At 39.5% G+C, this 13,808-nt stretch overlaps 1 protein-coding gene across 6 annotated transcripts in view; it reads left to right on the top strand.

Moving 5' to 3' along the window:
- TUNAR (TCL1 upstream neural differentiation-associated RNA) overlaps window positions 1–13,808 on the top strand; it is a 160,589-nt gene that overhangs the window by 131,537 nt on the left and 15,244 nt on the right. The window lies entirely within an intron of this gene.

The raw sequence follows: 13,808 nt of genomic DNA, 5'->3' as shown, positions 1-13,808 counted from the left end.
GAAACAGTGGGAGAGAGATCCTCTTACGCAAGTCAGGAAGCCGAAAATGTGAATTATTACCCAGGTCATAAAATAAACAAATCCAGTATGGGATGTTCTCACATCAAGTAACTTTTGCTGTGTATTAGAGGAGTGTTGAGAATTATTTGAAATACCTTCAGTGGGCATTGGAAGGTACTTTTTGTTAATAGCTGTAATGTGGTTTTGTCTTCCTGGATGAAGGGTGCTAGAGGAGTGCAAGGAGGTGTAACTACCTGACTTACAAATACTTAGGGTCATTGTCAAGAAATTGCCTAGCAGATCAGGAATTGTACAATTAATAAACTGGGATGGAAGAGCAGATTTCTTTTCCAGGAAGGTTGGTTTATTTGGATCTCTGTTTTAGAAATTAGGGAGAACTAAAAGGTGATATAGTGGTAATGTGAAACATGTATTTTCTTATGCATCCTGGTTGATCACTGAGTTTGGAAAGTTGAGTGGTTCTTGAGTAAACTGTGGTAAGGGCCTGCCTCCACTCTGAGGGGAAACCCTTAGAAATCTGACTGCTTTTGATGGAGCTGGAAAAAGATCAGGAGCAGGTTTGTGTGGCAGCTGCCACGGACTGTGCAGCGGGGTATGGAGAGGACAGGTTCCTGGCAGCAGGTTTTAAGCACGGGAAGGATAAATAAAGCCAAAAATACAAAATCCAGGCCACAGCAGGACTCAAGAAGAAGAATCAGAGCTTAAATACTATTCAAAAGATTTAATTTTGTAGTATTTCCCAATAAATTTCCTCCTTATATGATGGAAGACTCCATAAGGCAGTTTTTAAAGAGAGAACAGCAATGCAACTTCTTCAAATCACTGCAGCAGGAAGAAGCACAGAGGAAAAAACACATTGTAGTGTGACAATATTTCAACAGGGTTCAGAGGAATCAGCCTTGACTTTAGGAGTAAAGGTTCAAATCACATATACTTGTGCATTGAAGCAGAATTTTTGTGTATTTTACTATCTAAAATGTGTGACTACTGTAAGAACCAATAAGCAAAACTGAGGAAGAACACAACCCACAAATGTCATCTTCACTGTCAGAAAGAATCTCTTACTTGCAGAAGTCATCCCCTCAATTCTCAATGTGAACAAGGACTGCATCCTAAATTCAAGTTGCCCATTGCAAACCTGTCCTCACATCAGCAGTTCTATGCCAATCAGTGGAACAACTTGCATGAATATTGTTGTTTAACCCCAGCTGGAAGCTAAGCACTGCAGGGCTGCTTGCTCACTCCCCCCTGGTGGGATAGGAGAGAGAACCTGAAAAGTACAAGTGAGAAAACTCATGGGTGAGACAAAGCAAAGGCCACACACACTCAAGCAAAGCAAAACAAGGAATTCATTCACCACTTCCCATGGTTCAGTCATCTCTGGGAGAGCCAGGCTCCATTGTGTCTAATGGTTACTTGGGAGGACAAATGCTATAATTTTGAACATTCCTTCTCCCCTTTTCCTTTGTCTTTCCCCTGTTTTATATACTGTTTTACGTGTTTTATATGACACCATATAGTACAGAATATCCCTTGGGTCAGTTGGGGCCGTCTCTACCAGCTGTGTTCCCTCCCAATTCCTTGTGCAGCCCCAGCCTTGGCGCTGTGGAAGCTCTGCTCAGCAAGAGCTAAAACATCTTTATATTATGAGTATGCTTCTAGCACAAAACATAACCTCAAACAAATTACTAGAAAGAAAACCAACTGTCTTCCAGATAAACCCAGCACATTCTCTATTCCTTATTCTACACCATTTACATCATGCTCAGGTACCGCACTATCCAATACATCCTCATTAACCAATCCCACTTTCCATCTTTACATATAACATGCAGATATCACTTCCTTAGTCCATGGACCACCCTTGTAAAATATCCAGAAATGTCCACAAAATCTCTGTTGAGTTCATTTAGCCCATGACTTTGGGCTCCATCTCTTAGGGTGGTCACTCAGAACGGGAGAGGTCAGAACTAGCACAGTGAGTAAGAACTACTCATGTGGATAAATTCTAAAAGGTTTTGTAAGACCAGGCTCTTTGATTGTCATGGCAACAGATTTATTAGGCTTCAGGCATAATTTGGATTTTCCCTCTAAACAAAATAATTTTTCTTTTTACCTGTGCCAATCTTTTGCCTTGTAATTAGAGCAAGAAAAAATAGGTTAATTACATTCTTAAAGATCATGTAACTGTACAGATACATTGTTAGAGAAAATTTATCAGAGTATGCAAAAATGTACCTTTATTAGTGGCCTCCAAAATGAAGCAAAGTGTATTGTTATTGGAAACATTCATTGCCTTATTATTTTTCTGACAGTATTAACATTGCTACTGGGTATTGTCAATTTTTCCAGGAACCCATCCTGGGTTCGTTTGAAACATCACTGATATTACAAAATACTCTTTTATTATTAGGTTCAAGGATACTTACCCAGCTTTTTGCTACATTAAATATGTTCATTTTTTAGTTAATACATGATGTTTAGCTCTTTAGTTGATCCAGGAACATTTATCTTTACAGTATAGAAACATAATATGAAATCATAATTATAGTAAACTTCCTACAGAATATAGATATATATTGAAATAGGAAGGATAAAATCATCTGGGTTTCGTTTCTCTGTGCAATTTTGCATGCTTATAAATGTCTATATTATTAGGATATATATTGCATAACAGGCAATATTTAATTAATTGTCATTTGTAAAGAATAGTTCCTTTTTGCATAGGATTTTTTATTCCACAAGGTTATGCATTATGGTAGAAAGAAAAATATTTTAAAAACAAGCATAGCAGCTTAATATGTATCCAGTACACTAATGCAGTAATGGGTTCATTTTTTTATTTTATCCCTGTAATATACATCATGATAATAGTGGATTCTTTTCTAAAGAGTATTTTGAGAGAGAAGGGTTTACATGATGCAGGATGTTAATTTTCTTTAGAATACATTACTGCCCATGATTTGCTGTGACTTAAGACACTTTAGTGACATTTTAAATAATTTAAAAACCTGCACAACAGCTGCATTTGGCTTTCTCTGTCAATTCTAAACCAAGTAAAATTAAGAAATTCCTTTTCTTTTAAGATACTTATAGTAAAGGTTTGATGCTGAGAACACCTGTATTTCATTTCAGTTCATTTTAGATAAACAGTATTAATTAAAGCTTGAACCATCTGCATTGTCAGGGAAGTTATACTGAGCAGTGGAAATATTTCCCACACCTGCAGTAACTATTTCCAGTCAAGAAAAATGTGTCACATAAGTATTCCCTCTATTCCTGAATGCCTTGAGCTGTCTTCATTCAAGGTCCAGCAGAAACCTAATTTTTGAAAGGCCTGAAAAAATCCCAAAACAAATCTCAAATGAAACTTGAAGTTTTGTCATTTAAGTTGTAAATGTCCACAGAAAAAAAAATGTTTCTTGGTCAAGTAATTTCTACAGATCAGCATCTATGTTTTACATAAACCAGGATCAAAAAATTGAATTTTTTTAAAAAATGAAAAGTTCTAAAAATCAATATGTTTGGAAATGCTGATGTCAGAATGACACAAGATTTCATGTTGACATTTCAAATCAGACTTCCATTTGTTACAAGAAGTTGTACTGATATATGTTTTTCAGTTTCTCTCAGTGAAATTTAGCAACTTTTTTTTTTTTTGCAGAAAAGTGTTTTGTTGTGATTTTTTTCACTAGACCTTTTATAGTTGTCCCAATATTTATTGTCTCTCGCAAGTCATTCCTTTAACTGGAGACTTTCTGAAGGGTCATCTTTAGCATTTCTTATTGCCTAGCCCCACATTACTGACACTGAGCAGCAGTTCTCACCAGGCCCATGGTAGAACAAATTTCTGATGGCAATTCCCTCCTTTAATTCTTCTTGTGTCTTCCAAAAAAGCAGGCCTGTATTTTTCTGAGTTTTACAGATACCAGAAGTAGTGGTTTTTACTACAAAAGCCTTCAAGAGGCCTTCAAAAGGCATGCAGGAAAGATTAGAATTAATCTAGTATTAATATCCTTATTAAATAGATAAGGAAGGGAGCAACAAAGAAAGTGCCCAAAGCTATACTGGCAAGGGAAGAGTTCGGAATTGAACCCAAATGTCCTTATTCTCAGTTCATCACTGTCCCTGCAAGGTTGGTCTTCATTTTGTTCATTTCTTTGCTTAATGGCTTATATTTGGACTTTTAAGTTAATACTAGCTGAAGTATCAAATGTGAAAGGGAATTACTGATGCATACTTCCTTTCCAGTCTGACACAGTTGTCCTAAAAATTCTTTCTTCTCTCCTGAGCCATTCTGTTTGAATGTAACCATTAATTATGTAATTGCTTTGCTACACGGGGGAAGTAGTTCCTATATTAAACAGAAAGTTACTAAATATAAACATCCTAAACCTGCCATACAGGTTCTGGGGGGTGTACATATGTACCTATTTATGCTGTCAGGGTTTAGGGACAGCTGTGGGGCTATGCAATGGTTTTGAAGGCTTTTGGCAAATTAATCAAATTTCAACACAGAAAAAAATCCAGCTAAAAAGACTGATGTCTAGAATCCACACAGGTCATTATGAATCCAGCACTTGTGGGAAAAATAGGTGAAAGAGAGAATATGATACCTAACAGTGATTATTATCATTATTAACCCTGGTATGCCTCCTCTGTCCAAGGTAATCAAGTTTTGTATTCTCTTTATGAGAAATGAAAAGATGGTTTGCATGGAAAGTACTTAGTAGCTAAAATTATATCGCAAGTTGGGGGAAAAAAATCTGACTTGTCATCTTAATACAAACTCAGAAAAATTTTCTACATGTCAAGAAGGAAAAATAGCTTTTTGCAAGTATGCCAGAGTTTTGGAATGAGTTCTGCAGAAGAATATCTCAGAAATCTGCTTCACATCAGTCTATTTGTGCAGCTCCTGGTGTTAAATGCCTCTGGATGCTGACAAGTACAGGACTTGCCCAATTACCCAGTGACATATTAATGTAGAAGAATATGAAAGTCTGATTAAAAACAGTACTTTACTGGAAACCTCATCTCACTTTGGTTTTATTCCTGAAAAATGTTAAGATGAGAACTTAAAAATGGAACCTTACTGCACCAAGTATAATCTTTTATTTTTTCTGACATAAACTTCTTACAGGTTTATAATGGAAAAATGTTAGCAAGGAATGCTTTTGTCAATACATACTCCACTGTAGTAAGGAATTACATAACTTGCTTCAAAATAATGTTCTCCAGTGCAGAGAGCTCAGCAGCCAGGAGGATCACCTGCACTCTGATTTCATCCACACTGATGCAGAAGGTCATCTCCAGCCTGCCTCAGCCTTCCACACTTAACTAGACCTAATGTTACCTGTAAATATCATAAAAGAAGTTCTGAAACTCTTTTCTAGCTAAGCTGGCAATTTTTGCCATGGAATCTTAGATATTAGAGTACATAAAGGTGTTTAAGTTCAAGCACATGCTGGTGCTTAAAGACTTAATATGTCACATGGACTGTACTTATTTTTTAAGCCAGAGGGAGCAAGGTATCCAAATACCTTTGAGGATCTGACCATGGGGTTTATAATATTTGTTTATTTTCCAAAATAGGAGTCAGGAAAGTAAATCTAATTATTGTAGTTGGTTAATTACTGAAACTTGACAGGTAAAGTGTTTTTTATTTAGCTGAGAAATATTGGAGAACAACTGAAGTCCCTCAACATAAAAAATGAAAAATAAATAATTAATTTCTTTCATTGTAAGAGTCTCAGAGGATATTAATGCAATCCATATTCTTAACTTCTGAATTCTGAAAATTTTTGATTTATCATTTTATGCATGTCTTTAGATACTGAAAAGCAACACTTTCTCCTCCATGTGAAACAGTGATACATTTGATGAGAAAAATTAGGACTTTATTTTGACACATCCCAAAATATAGCAATACTGTCTGCAAAATGAGATTTTACTGAACTGTGTTAAGAATACCAGAAAATTTCTTTTAAGAAAGACAAGCCCAATATTTGAAAACAAAACCATCTAACTTTTTGAATGGGAAATCTGATGACAAGACTGTCTAAGAGCTGTGTGTTGGAATTCCTTTTTTTACCTTGCATCTAAACAAAACACTGGGTAAAAAGGTTTTTTGTTCAGGTGTTCACAGTAAATGTAACTTTTCACTGAATTCAGAAGCATTACAAAATACCTAGCAGAGGAAGGCAGGATTTCAGAAAGGCTTTTAAATAATTCTTGAAAGTGGCTCTTAATGGATGACCACAATGGGCCTTAGGATAGTATTGTTTCTGTGCTGCTGAACACAGTCCTTGTCCTCTCTATGTATTAATGAAAGGTAGAAAACAAACCTTTCTATAAGGAAGGTTCTCAGTAATGTCATGCCCATTTGGTTTGGAGTCCTGTGACCTCATTCCATAGCAAATGGAAGGTTGCACCAAAGTGCTCTGAAGCCTGGCACAGATGGATGAGTTCTAAAAACACTGCTGTGGAAATGCATGACAATCCACACTGTACCTGCTCCTCTGGAGCCATTCTGAGGTGTTATTGGCTTAGCATAAAGGTAAAGGCATCTTTGACATTAATTAATATAATGTTCAGCATGTTTTAATGTCTCATTTCACTGGGACCACCCTGACTAACATGATGTACCTCATTGCATGTTTTAATACACAAGCTCTTTAGAGGAGATTGAGGAAGGGCTGGTCTATTACTTCTGTTCCTAATTGCTGTGCTACAAATTCTGCCTCTCTTCATGTGTTTTCAAAAGGAATTTTAAGGGATCACTGTTGCCTTTCAGTTTATTTGTTGGCCCCACCCTGAAAACCATGCAATGGATGTTTAATGCTGAAAGGTCTCAAGTATCTGCTCCATTCCCCACTGAATTTTAGTAAACTAGTAAAAGACCACAAATCACATCTGCAATGTTTCAAAAGGGGAGATAGATCAAAAGCATCACTATAAAAAAACCCCAAAAATCCATGAGCAGACCATGTGTAATGGTGCAGAGAGAATACTACAATGGTTTTGCTGAATTTATCTCCATATCCATTTGTGACCTCTCATCTGGCTTTCAGCAGATTATGAGTACATGAAAAAGGTACACCAAATGGGCATCACAGGGGTTTAATGTCAGGAACACTCATGTTCCTTACCTCACAAACTCTTCCAACCTACAGCACCTCCCATGGAGGTGCAGCATCTCTCTGAAGAAGTCAAGTTGTGTGTGAAGAGAGAAACAACCTTTCTGAATCCCTCCAGGTTAAGCATGTGAATAGCACAGTGGGAATATGATGCAAACAGACAGGATCAATAAGCAATTTCCTTCATAAAACAGAGACCTTCAGTTAAAATTGGTTAAAATTTTTTGCCAAGTTACAGCACATGAATTACTGTATATCTAAGGAATCTGGCATCCTCTCCTCCTTGCCCATATGTCTCTAGCAGGTGCTTGTACAGATTCATCTTCCCTTGTTCTTTTTTGTGTTTATGCCAGTCCATGTGGACATACATGGTTAAACCCCATGCCAGTGCACCTGGGTACATCCATGCATTGTGTGTGGGTATAAACCAGGATTCTCATCCCCTCAGTGCATACATGCACGTGTCCCTCCTGTGAGGGGTCACACCTGTGGGATCACACCCTGTCCTGCCTCACCAGGGACCTGATCTCCCAGTCCCCTGTGCCTTACAGACAGCTCCCCAGCCCTCAGTAATACTGCTAAGACCACATTCCTCAACTGCATAAATGATGTGTGCACAAATCACATCTCTCATGTAATTCAAAAGCCAGCCAGCATGGCCTCATGGGCCATGGCCATGTGCCACTTTGTCTCCAGGTCTATGAGCTCTGTCAGTATGATCTTGTGGGCCATATCTATCACAGACCCTCCCTGCTCCTCAATGCAAGGCCCAAGCTCTGTGCTCAGAATTCAGTTTTCTCTCATATGATGACTGCTACTCCGTTATAAGACGATCCCATTGAGATGAGTTGAGATGCTTTGGGTAGCTGTTAGGGTAGGGAAATCACACCCAGGTAGAACCCTTCCACTTCAGCTGCTTGCTCTGCTCTAGGCTTTGGGTGTGAAGTGCAGCACTTTGCACATGAACACGCCGTGTCCTCAGTGCCGGGGTGAGAGCTGCTTGTGACTGTCACAGCTGCTGTGAATTGAACAGGAGCCAGGACAGAGCACTTAAGAAAGTCCCCACAGCCCCAGTTCCCCACAAACACAAGAGGTTGGGCCAAAGCTGCTGTCTGCTTCACACTTCTTTTTCTCCTGGTCTGGAGGTATGAAGTCCCATCCTCTTTGCTTTTACAAGATGTAAAGATGCTGATCCTCTTGGAAATCAGGTTACCATCACTGTGGGAGACAGCTTCCAGATCTGTTTGTCAGGACTACTGAACCTTGCTTGTGTGTCCCAAGGTGAGGATTAATCTGTTAATGTTTGTAAAAAGCTATGTAAATGATCTGTATCATGCTGACAGGTCAAGTACTGCATTGCTCACTGGCTGCTCCTCCTGACAGCTTAAGATACATGCCAAACAATGCCTGCTCTTTCAGACCATGTTCACTGATGTAGTTTGACTGGCTTAACCCTCTCAGGATTTGGACTGACTGCTCCTAGCCTACTGATTGGATGATAAAGCACAAATATGCAAAGCTGGTGCTTTTCACGTAACCTAGAATTCAATACAGACATTGATTTATGCTTGCACAGGACCATGGGCTCAAAGGAAACCTCTTGGCTCTCTTACAGTACATGTGCAGTTCAGGTCCTGAAGGACAGTGGAAAGCAGTGAGCCAAGCAGAGCTCAGGGCTGTCCTTGGCTGTGGGCAGGAGGCAGCAGCAGCAGAAGCTGCTTTTGTGAGCCCCTGGCAGGATTTGGCCCTGCTGCACCTGCAGGAGCTGCAGAAGCTCAGAACAGCTGCAAGGCTCAGCAAAACTCATCCAAGAATGTGAATCCTACCAAGAGGAGGGTGTGCTTGAAATTTGGGAACCTTTTTGTTCTGTGCTTATCACATAGATTGCAGCTAATATCAGTTATTGAGATCAGGGTCTGACAGGGGTAGATATTGAAAAAATGATAAGCGAAACAGCCTCTTCTAGAGAATTAAATTCTAAGTGAATGCAACTCCCATAACTAAGGCTTCAAGCACACAGAATGTCAAAAAGATAGTAACTAATTTCACTGTCTGCTTGACTACATACTTGGTCCCAGTTATCAGAATTACATGTGGAACTTTATGTTGATTTTTGGTATTAATGATTAATATTTTCATTATCTTTAAAGCCTTTTGCAGAGAGGATCACTTGCAAAAGAGGATCTTTACAGATGTCTCTCTGGGTGTAACTGTACTTTTCCTTAACTACCTAAGCTAGAAAGCCATGCTGCAGCATGATGCAGGGGCTGTTCTCCTTATAAACTGTTACTAAACAAGATTAGGATCAATGAAAGAATGGGACTTTCTGTGAATCTTCATGGTTGCATGGTCTTCTTTGAGGTTACTGGAAGTGATAGCTTACTAGTTGGCTCATTTTCAGGGACTCACACAGGGATGTAGAGTCTATACATACTCTAGCAATTTGGGTGACCAGGTTACTACAAAGTATATTTTGTTTCTCCCACTGTTACTCATCTGGGCAACTTTTGATTTCAAAGCCTAATCCAGTACCTGATGGTCAGTGAGAATTGTGCCACTGATTTCTTCCACAGCTGGATCAAATCACTGGCTTGCTTCATCTTCACCACTGGTACAAGTTGCTGTGGTAGAAAATAGAAATATACCTTGGCTTTGCACTTTGTTTCTTTATCTGGAACTTACTTTTCATTCCTTTCCTCTTTTAGATATTTATACTATATACTTGGGGTCATATACTTGAGCCTTTAGCAAATGTTCAGGGCATATCTCTGTGTCTCTGCACAATGCCTTTGCACACACATCTCCACTAGTATGGGAATTGCTGCTCCACAGCTGGCTATCTCCAAGAGTTAGCACACCTCCTGTTTTGTTTCTCTCAAGCAGCCTCTTTGTCAGCTGCAAATTGATAATGAAAGGAACTGATTTCTTCTTTCTCCTTGTAAAATGATAGCACAACTCCATTTTGGGTCTTTGTTTACACTTGCACTAAGCAATGTGTATAAATGTACCCATCTGGCATTGGTTTAGCTGGATTAAGCTAAGGCAGGGGAGAGGTGGCAGGGCATGGGCTTCAGAGTGCATCTCCAGGGGGTAGCAGGAATGTGGCTGTGGTTTCAGATGGCTGCTCCTCATGGGGGGTCCAAGCCTTTTATTTTCTAGGAGACTTCTGCTCCCACCTGATTTGGTGGCAGCTATGTTGGGCACAGTTATGTGTGCAGCAGTCCTGCCACTGTAGCAGAGAAATAGCTGATGTCAATTATAAATGACTGCAAGCTGGAAAAGTTGGAATGGGATGAATTTATAAGCCTTGTTTGGAAAGTTTTAAATATCTTGTTTACCATGCTGTTAAAAAAAGAAAGGTAAAATGTTAAAAAACAATGAAGACCAATCATCTGTAAATCTTCCTTTGATGGGATGCCTGGTGATATTCTAGTGTTTACAGTTTTGACATCAAAATGACACTAGAAAAAAAATTAAAATTAGCATTTACAAGAAGTCAGGAATGAGAAAACAGAAGGAAGACAGCAGAGATTGTGCTAACAGAGGGATTATGGCTTTCAAGAAAGGGCAATGTGCCATCTATATAGCACAATCATTTTTGTAAATCCCTGTTTTCCTTCTTAGCAATTACCACCTGGCAACAGTGAGGAAGCGGCAGCCCATACACTGCTTTGACAAGATGGCAATCATGTTCTTTAATAAAATGTTTAGTAGCTCTGCACAGCATTGTCCCAGCAGCATATGACTGGGGGGAGAGTGCTAATATGAAGGGAGGGCAAAGATATTGTTTCTCAGAGCCAGAATTGTTCATGCTGACCAGGTCCCAACTGCAAAGGGTGTTCATGAAGGTGCCCTTAGAACCCCAGAGGCCCAGACTCCTCAGTCCCCACCCGGTGCTCTGGCCCCTCAGACATCCTTCCTGTGACAGGCAACAGCATCCACCAAAACTGTAATCCATGTGCAATGTAGGAGAGTTTGTTCTTAGCTGGTTGTGCAGTGTACAGAAGGTGGCACATGTTGGTTAAGCATGGTGTACATGCAGGCACCTATGAGAAAGCTGTTCTGTTCTTAAATATTAGCAAATATCTGCATGTGGTGAAGTGCTGTGGATTTGTAAGGCATTTTCTCCTCAGTAATGTTTACTTTAGCCCCAGGGACAGTGCAGAGTGTAGCTGTGACCAGAATGGATGACTTCATAAGAGGAGGGAACTTACCCAGCCTCACTGACAGATTTTATGAAGGGTTTCCCAAAGCCAGCCTGCAGCAGTGCATCACTACAGATACGCTTCTGACATTTGTAGTTCAAGAAGCAGCAGTACTAAAAGTAAAACACTGCCAGTGGGTTTCCATAAAAAGCCTGATTCTTGGATTATTTCTGGGGGTTTCAGTGGAGCTATGAGCTGTACCACCCTAAGCTTTCTCTGGGAAGGACTCGACCAGCCTGCATCTGTCTTCCTTTCCACCCCTGCCAAACAGTGCTGCAAGCTCCAGAGAAGCAAGGGCTGGAGAAAGGAACCAGAATTTGGAAGCAACTGGAAGAAAGAGACACATGAACTCAAGAAAAAAGACTCAGGAGTCCTTTGAATGTACACTTTCAGAAATAAGCAAAAAAAAAAAATTCTCCTGACAAAACATTAGCTTCCAAAAAAATTGACAAATTTAATTTATTATCCATAAAATAGATTATCCTTTTAGAAAAATACCTGGAGTCTTTCTTATCCATGCAGAATAGATTGCCCAATATTCCCATGGCTTCTGCCATAGGTCCTAGTTTGATTACAGGCATGAAATGTAGGTAAGTGTAATTATGATACAGGCAGATTTATGTGTCCCCAGGCAGGTTTTAAAATAACAACAAGAGTATAAATATTGGATCTATGGAAAGAAAATGTCCATTATTAAAATCAGTCCACGAGCTAGTACTGTGAAAAGCTTTTTTCTTCAATACCACTGTCAGCCCTGCTGAGATTTTAAATTGGAGTTTGTCTAGTGTAACTCTCACTTTCTATTTAGAAAGCAAAGCCAGAAATATTAAACTTTTGTCTCAGGTTTTTAAAGTACAGGAAAGCTAATATGATTGCTGCATTAATGTAGAGTTATGAGCTTTTAGGCTCCCCAGTTTTTGGCAAAGAAGGATTGCATCTCTTGATTCATGGAATAAGATATTTCCCAGTATAAATTTGCCATAGTCTTTCTCTTCAGAAGAAAATCTGCATCAGTTCCTCTCCTCTGGACCATTTGGCTTGGCTGTGTGGTTTGTCACTGCCTGTGCTTCCTCCAGAGCTGGCTGCACTTCAGTCACCACTCACTGTGCCGAGTTTCTGGGTGAATTATGGGAGTGTGTGCTTGACATCTGGAGTTCTGAGGAAATGAGGAGTATGGTTCAAACCTCAGAAAGGCTAACAGAGATCAGAGCCAGGGCTGTGGTCTGGCGGAGGCCATGCCAAACTCAACAGAACAAGTCACTGGGTGACAAAAACTGTCCCACATTGGACCCATGGCATGCACAACATGGCTTTTGGTATCAGCTTAAAAGAGAGTGGCTTAGAGGGTGACACAAAATCCCTGTGAGGAGCACAAGGACTGGAAATGCCACCTGTGGGAGGGAAGTTTGGGTGGAGCTAAGGACTGAAAGGACGAGCAAAGTAGGACAGTTCTTAAGCTAGACAGGTTTGTGTGAAAGCAATTAAGCAGCTGGGAATTCTTTGGAGAAAAATTACTTCAAACAAAGAGAAATCTTTGGCAGGTTGTTTTTGTGTCAGGAGGAAATAGAGAGGAATCTTGTTTAAGGATGTTTTTATGACTTGTGTTAATTTATTTTCATTCATCATTGGCATTAATTAACACTGGATTGACAAGACAATGCCATTATTCAGGCTGTACTAATAATCTTTAGCAAAGTAGTTGGTATATGACAAAAAGAAACCTGCATGTTTTATTTGGTGGTTTTTTTATTCCCCTCCTTGGAGTCTGTAGAGCCACAGATCAATTGCCAGTGTTTAGTGACCTTCTGCCCAGAGTGTAGGGCCTGTGGGTGGGTCTTTTTCTATGGCTGGCACTTGTACAGTGCATGATCTAAGATGACACTGACCCTTTCAGCCTTATAGAAATAATATTCTCAGCACAATGTTCTTGAATGTTTTCTCCAGTGTACTGTGTTACATGCCCAAACGTTTTTTTTTCATCTTGAGTGTATGTCCAACATTTCCTCTCTGCTCTCTTTGTTGCATGGGTTTGATTGTAGCCAACAGCAAAGGTCAAAAGACATTTTACTGTTTCTATTTCTATGTTTCTGTTAAGCTGAATTAAATTGTTGGTGCTGCAAAGTGACTTCTTAAAAAGCTTATGCTGCAATTCTTCAACCAGCATAAACTGAAGATGAGCTGCATCAGTTTAAAGGGTGCAGAGGGTGCAGAGACAAAATGTGGTGCAAAGAACAGGGTGCTGATCTGGAAACCAAGAAAAAGGGTTTGGTTCTCTGGAGCAGTGGGCAGTTTCATGAATTTAGATAAAATTGTTCATCTTCCTCTGACTCAGGTTTTCTGAATGGGTGGTAGAGTGACACTGTATTTTTTAAGCACTTTGCACATTCAATTTTTCAGTCATGTACACTTTTTTCTTTCACGTCGAACATTTATCAATATGATTACC

Source organism: Zonotrichia leucophrys, chromosome 5, assembly GCF_028769735.1.
Source record: "Zonotrichia leucophrys gambelii isolate GWCS_2022_RI chromosome 5, RI_Zleu_2.0, whole genome shotgun sequence".
Lineage (NCBI taxonomy): Eukaryota > Metazoa > Chordata > Aves > Passeriformes > Passerellidae > Zonotrichia > Zonotrichia leucophrys.
This window is presented reverse-complemented; position numbering and strand designations above follow the sequence as displayed.